Genomic DNA, 7790 nt, shown 5'->3' on the forward strand with positions numbered 1-7790 from the left:
AATTTGGCACAGCCACATACATATGTTATCAATACCGTACTTATGGTGAAAAGTGGTAATCATTGGAAAGGCTGTATCGATATACATTTACGTAAACGCGCAAGTATCATTCGATTGGGAACCATTTTCTCCTAGCTTTCTAAATCCCATTGAACTATTGTTACTTTGTTTTTAATTTTTAGTAAACGGTAAAATTTATATGAAAATTTTTTAAATTTTTTTAAATTTTTCACAAAGAATGGAACTTTGATTTTTCGAGTTTCGCTATAGACTGTCCTATCTACATACCTATTTGCATAAAATGATAGCCGTTTTCGTTGTTCGGACTAAACTCAAAAACCACTGAATAGAGTTCGGTCAGATTGTCGGAGGTTATCTTAGATACATATATGGTCCTATTACAAGCTACTAAATAGAAAACTCGTTAGGAGGTGCTGGAGTAGAGCTATTTATAAAAATCGTATTTATTAACCGATTTCGTTGAAATTTTAAATGTGAGCTATGTACCTGTATGATGTAAAATTCTTTTGATAAAAATTGACCCGATGAGTGCCGCTGGAGTCGAGGTTGAAATTCATAACACGTATTCATTTTATGGTAAGCAATGGTTTTGCAGAAAATAAACCCAGTGGATGGCGCTGCAGCCGAAATGTATAGAAACCCCATGTGGTTGGTCTGCTTTGGCCCTATGTTTAAGTTATACGAATTTAGTAGCAGAAGTCTAAATGAAGGATGGGGTTAAGTTTGTCTGACGCCCTCATGCACGATCATGCGATCTGACATCTACCTAAAAATCAGTTCATAAATATTACCACGAATTGTAGAAGTGACGAATTAACAAGGAAAGATCCGCGTAGTTATATCAATTGCTTTATTTGAAAGATATTCAAGAGATCACACGACTCCTTTAGCCAACTTTTCATCCTGTGGGACAGCGAGGATTCTTGGCCCTCCTATAACAAAAACGCACTTCTGTGCTCTTGAGTTTCCTTATAAGAACTTTTATTGGCATATGCATCGCACCAATGTTGTAGTTGCAAGATCATAGAAAATGATTACGCATGCTTGGCAGATAAGGAAATAAGACCATCGGTAAAGCGCATGACACCGAAAGGAATTGTTATTCCATATTGCATCACAGCGTTACTATTATTGGGCTATGTGTGAGGAGGAAACTGCGCCTTAATTGTTTCAACTTATACCAAATATTTTGACTTTACAGACTATTTTTGCTTTTAAACGCTCTTTTGCATTGACCAACGCAAAAGTTCTTATTACCCAGCAAAAAACACGATTACCACAGAAGCGAAAATGGAAACGAGCTAGCCGATGGGAATCGCTTACCCCTTCGCTTCAGGAAGGCCTTATTTTAACATGGGCATGTCATTGGCGGTAAGCCCTTACCCGCAGCATTACCTTCAAACGAAGGGAGAACGCATGGATAAACAGAATCCAGAGAAGCGAACAAAGAATGCCTTACAGAGAAACTAATGTAGAATGCCCAGATGAGTACATACTTATTTATATTATATCAGAAAATGTCTTAAAAGATTAAATTTAATTAAAATTTTTATAAATCAGTTTTTATACAAACATATGTATGTATTTGGGTATTTAGATTTTACTTAAAAATCGGTATGTACATACATGCATATTTAATTAAGGTTAAAATTGTACTTCCTCACTCATGTACTTCACTTCATTGACTGATTTCAACTTCGCTGCAAATTGAACAAAGCAAAACATGATTTTTATGCGAGACAAATTTCCACAGAAACTAACGGTAGAAAAAGAATTTTTGGATATTCATTCTATTTTTTAGCTGACTACGATGCAGCATTCTGCTTTGCATTCCCCGAAATAAAGCAAAGAAGCGAAATAAAAAAAAATATTGTAGGAAAATCTACTTTGCATTCCCTGAAATGAAGCAAAGAAGCGAATTAAGAAAGAAATATTATAGGACATTCTACTTTGCATTCCCCAAAATGAAACAAATAAGCGAAATAAATAAAATATTGTAGGACTTTCTACTTTGCATTACCGACAATGCCTAAAAGAAGCGAAAAAATTCGAAGGCATTACAACGCTATACCCTCTATAACACGTTACCACTAAAAGCGATTATCGATTTTTTGCTGGGTAGGCACCGCGAAGTAAGCGGGCAATGGCTAGTCACATATAAAATACCTATTCAAGCCTACATGACTTTTCACCAATCAACACACCATTATTTTTAATATCACAATATTCTTCAACAAGTTCTGCTAAACAATGCCATACGTTTTGTGGTTTCGAAAGGCCTATATAACTACCAATCAAAAATGGATTTCCTCGTCCTGGTAGTGCACCAAAAATTGGCCACAATGTTCTCGATGAACTTTTAAAGATAGGAAGTCCATCCACAAATATATCAATTAATATATTTTCACTTAACCCTAATCTCCTAAATTTAAAAAGTTACACAGATCCTAAAGTGAGACTCTGAGGCTCATATGTGGAAAACGGTTGAAATGCATAATTTTAGTGTTTGCTTTTTACTTTTATTGATGCAGTAACGAATCCAAAAGCATTTTTTACTCTTGTCTCATTTTAAATAAAGTTTTGAAGTAAATACATAGCATTAAAAAAGATAATTTTAGTTCATAAAGCAATTGAGAAATAATTATGAATTACATTTTTCACAAATTTTTGTAGTTGGAGAATGTTCATTACAAACATTTTTATTGCATTTGTTACAAATTTGTTTTTGCATTTTAGATTTTTTTGGCAGGACAAAGATGACAACGTTTCCGTTTTAGGGTACCAGAAGAACATGGTTGCGAATCAACAGGTGATGGTAATAATGCTTGTGTTGATGATGGCATATATTTGGCCGACTGTCTTTTCTGTATTTGTAACTCCACAAGGCTCTCTCCTAATTCACGCAAAAACCAGTATCCGTTATTATTTTTTTCTCGTTCCAGTGAGGATGAGTTTTTGTCCAAATAACATACGAAGCAATGCCAGCTGCATCAACTAAATTCATGAAAAAGGAAAGAGGCCACCTATTACACTTGCTCTTGATCATGTATTCGTGAATTAGTTGATCGAATGTGTCTACGTCCCCTTTGGTTTTATTGTAAAATTTATTGATCTCCGAAATTCGTTTTCCTTGCTCTTCAAACACGTTGGCATCATGATGCATAGTTAACAAGAAAATAACTGCTTTTGAAAACCGAACATTGTTGAATTAATATCATGCGACTTGTTCGGCAAAAATTCTGGTGAAATACAGGTTTGGTTTTTTCGTAGTGTACCTACCACTGTTAAACCCTTACTCAACAGACTTTCAGCTAATTCTTTGCTAAAAAGTAAAATAATTGTCCATTGTGGCATTACGGTTAGTACCATAGTAGGTTTCGCAAAGTTCCTCAACAACTTTTTTAGCCTTTGATTACCATCTTTACCTGTAGATATACGGAATACCGCGAAGAGGATATGCATTAGCCCTGTCGCACAACGACCAAATCTTTATTCCGTATTTGTCCGGCTTAGATGGCATGTATTGAATAAAGGGACACCTAATACGGCAAGGTAATAACTGTTCGTCGACAACAGTGTTTCCAGCGGGCAGATAATATTTTCCGAAGTTGTGATTCACTTTACTCCAAACGGATCGTATAGGTGCCAACTTATCGGTTTGACGTCGGACTCTACGGGTAGACTTATTATCAAAACGTAAACATCTTAAAATTTCTTCAAAACATTTAGCACTCATAGTGGCTTTGAAAATTGTTATTCCGTACAGCTTGTCCCAAAATAAGTTATAGTTTTGGTTATTTGATTTCATATGACCAGCTATGATCAGAAGTCCGATGAAAGAAAGAAGCTCGTCTTTGTCTATCACTTGCCACACTTTATCCAACTTGGAGTACACTGCACATCCTTCTTCGTTAGTATACCTTATAATTTCATCACACACTTCTTCGTTTATAAATAGTTTGAAGCAATCCAGTACGTCGAATAAAGTTGCTCCTGTATTAATACATTCCATTTACGATTGCCTCTGTTTGTATAGTTGTTACTTACCTGGAAGTAAAACAACTGCATCTACCTTTCCTTTGTGGATATTTGCTGACCTTATTTTAGATGAAGGCGGTGGAGATTTGTTCCAAATACTACAATCTTTACCAACATTCTAGTTGGCTTCCCTGTCTTCTATATCTATATTTTCATTTTCGTCCGAAATCTCATTTTCTTCTTCAGATGCTTCAGTCATATGACCAACTTCGGAATCGTCATCATTTTCGTCACTGACTTCACCATCAGATTCATCCTCCGCACACAATTGTTTCAAAATTTCCTCCAACTCAAAATCAGCCAACCGTTTCTTATACAGCGTTTTTGCTGCATTTAAAATGCAACATTTAGCACTTTCGAACATATGTTTTCGAAGAGCGTTCATGCTACCGCATTTAGCAAATGTACATTTACGCGAGTTCGAAATAGTATGCTTTTGACAAACAGCCGTGTTCCAGTCGCTTATTCAGATCCGTATCTATTACGATAAATTCTCACGGAAAAGATAATGTGCAAAACCCCTACTGAAAAAGAAAAAAATAAATTATAAACCGAAAATTCAATACAAACACTTGAATTGTTTTAACCATAACCGAACATTTGTTTGTGTATATATTCATTTGTCGGTGCAGTCAATTATAATTTCCACACTTAATTCGGAAACAAAACAAACAGAGCTGATCACAAACTAATCCAGATTTCTATCAGCATCATATCGATGTTGAATTTGCGTAACTTTTCTTTATCCAAATAATGTAAAATAATAAATGAAATCTCGATCGGCGATCACTGAAACCCAGCTAGCGACTGTATACTCGAAAAAGCAATGTTGCCACTTTTTTCATTAAACCATGTTCGAATCGTGGAACTTTTGGAACATCACAGGGTTGCTTTTAGCATTTAGATTCTTAATGCAAAAATGGAGTTGCATTTAGGTGACGAATTTTGTATGGATAAATGTACATTTAGAGTAGCATTTAGGGCTAAATGCGCTAAATGTGCTTTTACGCGTAAGCAAAAACAGCCCATTTACACATCGTAAGATAAAATATTTGTCACAATTATAACTACACGTGGACACAATGAGCTCAAATATGCAGTGCCAACTAGGACTTTCTGCATTTAATTTTCAAATGAAAATTAGGGATTGCGTTGTAATTTTTAAAATGCACAAAACGGATTCAAAACTTTAATTGAATTCAAAATTATAGACCTACTATAATCAAAATACACAGGGTGAGTCTTTGAAGCTCACTTAAGGATTTACGTTACAATTTTGTACTTTTGCAAAAAATTTGTTAAAATACGTAATTAATTAATAAAATATAAATATGTAATAATTATTATAACCAGTTGGAAGAATACCCAAGATCTCAAGACAAAATATTATTTGGTGTGGGAATAATTAGTATTTAAATCTCAGAGTGAGACTATGAGGCTCACTTTAGGAGATTAGGGTTAAAAGCAAGTCAGCATTAAGCAGTTGCAAAGCTTTACTACGATTTCAAAAATGAAAGTATGGTGGTATATTGAAAGTAAAAAAAGCATTGTTGGCAGCAGAGGTGCCCAAAAGAGTTTTTTACACTGAGGCACATCTAGGCCCTCCTCATTCAATACTTTTAAAAGTTCACTGCACGATTTTTGTGTAATTTGGTGCTTTACGACCCATGCCGCCAGTTTTTTGAAAAACTTTCACTTTTTATTTCTGATTGAGGCATTTCACAATTTTCATCTGCAACAAATGCTGCATTTAAAAATTGCCGCTCCTCAGGCCACTGGCCAAAGCATCATTTTCAGGATGCCTATTTATTTCCTTTTGTTGAATGTTTAATTTAAAAACTCCTTTTTTTCTTATTTCATCTTAATATGTAAAAATCCCGTGTTACTGTGTTCGTTTCCGCTATCTCCGAAACCGCTTAAATCGGTTAATTGAAATTCTGTGGGTGTGTATTTTTGGTTCCAACTTAAAAAAATATTTTTTTTTTTTATCGAAATTTTTTCTATGGTGGGATAGCAACAAAATAATGTAGTATCTATTTATAGATATAAACATGCGCAGACCAACAGCAACAAAAAATTTACCGTTTGCACACCATCCAACGTTACCGATCCCCTGGCTGATGTTTCAACCGTAACCAGAGATCGTTTTCTTTTCAAACGTAGTGGACAATAATAAAATCTTTTGTAAATTTCGACCTCAAATGAAACGTAACAAACAATATGGGTCTTCACACCGAGGTCGGTATTTGGTAACTCGGTGTCTGGTAGATATTATAGTTCTTCCCACCGAAGCTTGGTACTCGGACACTCGGTGTTCGGTAATTTGTAAAATAGTGTTACACAAAAAAAATACTTGGGAAAAAATTACCGAACACCGAGTTACCGAGTACCAAGCTTCGGTGTGAAGACTCATAATATCTACGATAGGCATGTAACTTGCCTATGCATCGGTGTGTACCAGGACAACGTCTGCCCGGGCTTACTAGTCTAATATATAAATAAATAATATAAAAAAAACTTTTTAATATACAACGCTTTTATAAATGGACTAAAAAGTAGAAAATAATACTTCTCAGTCCCATAGAATTTGTTTTGATAACTTTTGATTTTGAAATTTTAGCAAAAGTCATTATAAACAATCTATGAAATTGAAAATGAAAAGCGTGGGGCGCATGTAATACACTTGAATTGATATGAAAAGTAATATATGAATGTATGTATGTGGGTATATGAATAACGACCGCTTAAAATCGATTTCAAAGTTCTACTTTCGCTGTAGAAATTTTAGGTCTACGTTATGTAGTTTGACTATTGTCAATTAAATCGAATGCTTTGTATTGCATGCGCTCCACGTTTTTCATTTTCAATTTCATAGATTGTTTATAATGACTTTTGCTAAAATTTCAAAATCAAAAGTTATCAAAACAAATTCTATGGGACTGAGAAGTATTATTTTCTACTTTTTAGTCCATTTATAAAAGCGTTGTATATTAAAAAGTTTTTTTTATATTATTTATTTTCTACTTTTTAGTCCTGTCTGAATAAAATTTTGCAATAGATATTAAAATAATTCAACGATATTAATAGAAAGGTGCACACACATGCATTTACATATGTATGTACATACAAACGAGCACCAATTAATTTTATTTAAAGAAATGGCGTGTCGTCTATTTCCGCTGTAGCAAACGTAGTACATAGGGCGACATCTAGATGTCATCTACCTCGCCCTATTCACTACAGCTGTCGCCCTATGCACTATGCTTTTTTATAGGAACTTTTCAAAGCTTTGCTTTGGTGTCGGACACACAACATTGAAAGTTTCTGGATCCACAACATTGAAAGTTTCTGGACGCACAACATTGCAAGTTGATAAAAGCGTTGTAAAAAATATCGTGTCACGGTGTTAGTGGTCGAACTCCTCCTAAACGGCTTGACCGATCTTTATGAAATTGTTTGTGCATTTATAGTAGGTATGAGAATCGGATGTAAAGTATATTCCATACCGCTAGGTGCAGGGGGCATGGCACCTCGCATACAAACCGAATTTTTCATATTGCATATCTCTGGAAGTGTTCATGGTAAAGTAGGCGAGCACGGTATGGAGATATATGAAAACAAGCGCATACTCATGAAGAAAAATTGCGGTTATTGGAAATGGGGGCGTGGCACCTCCCATACAAAGCGAATTTTTCAAACTGCATATCCCTGGAAATGTTCGTGGTAGAGTA

The sequence above is a fragment of the Rhagoletis zephyria genome, unplaced genomic scaffold (genome assembly GCF_001687245.7).
Source record: "Rhagoletis zephyria isolate East Lansing unplaced genomic scaffold, Rhagoletis_zephyria_1.1 Rzeph_scaffold_00693, whole genome shotgun sequence".
Classification (NCBI taxonomy): domain Eukaryota; kingdom Metazoa; phylum Arthropoda; class Insecta; order Diptera; family Tephritidae; genus Rhagoletis; species Rhagoletis zephyria.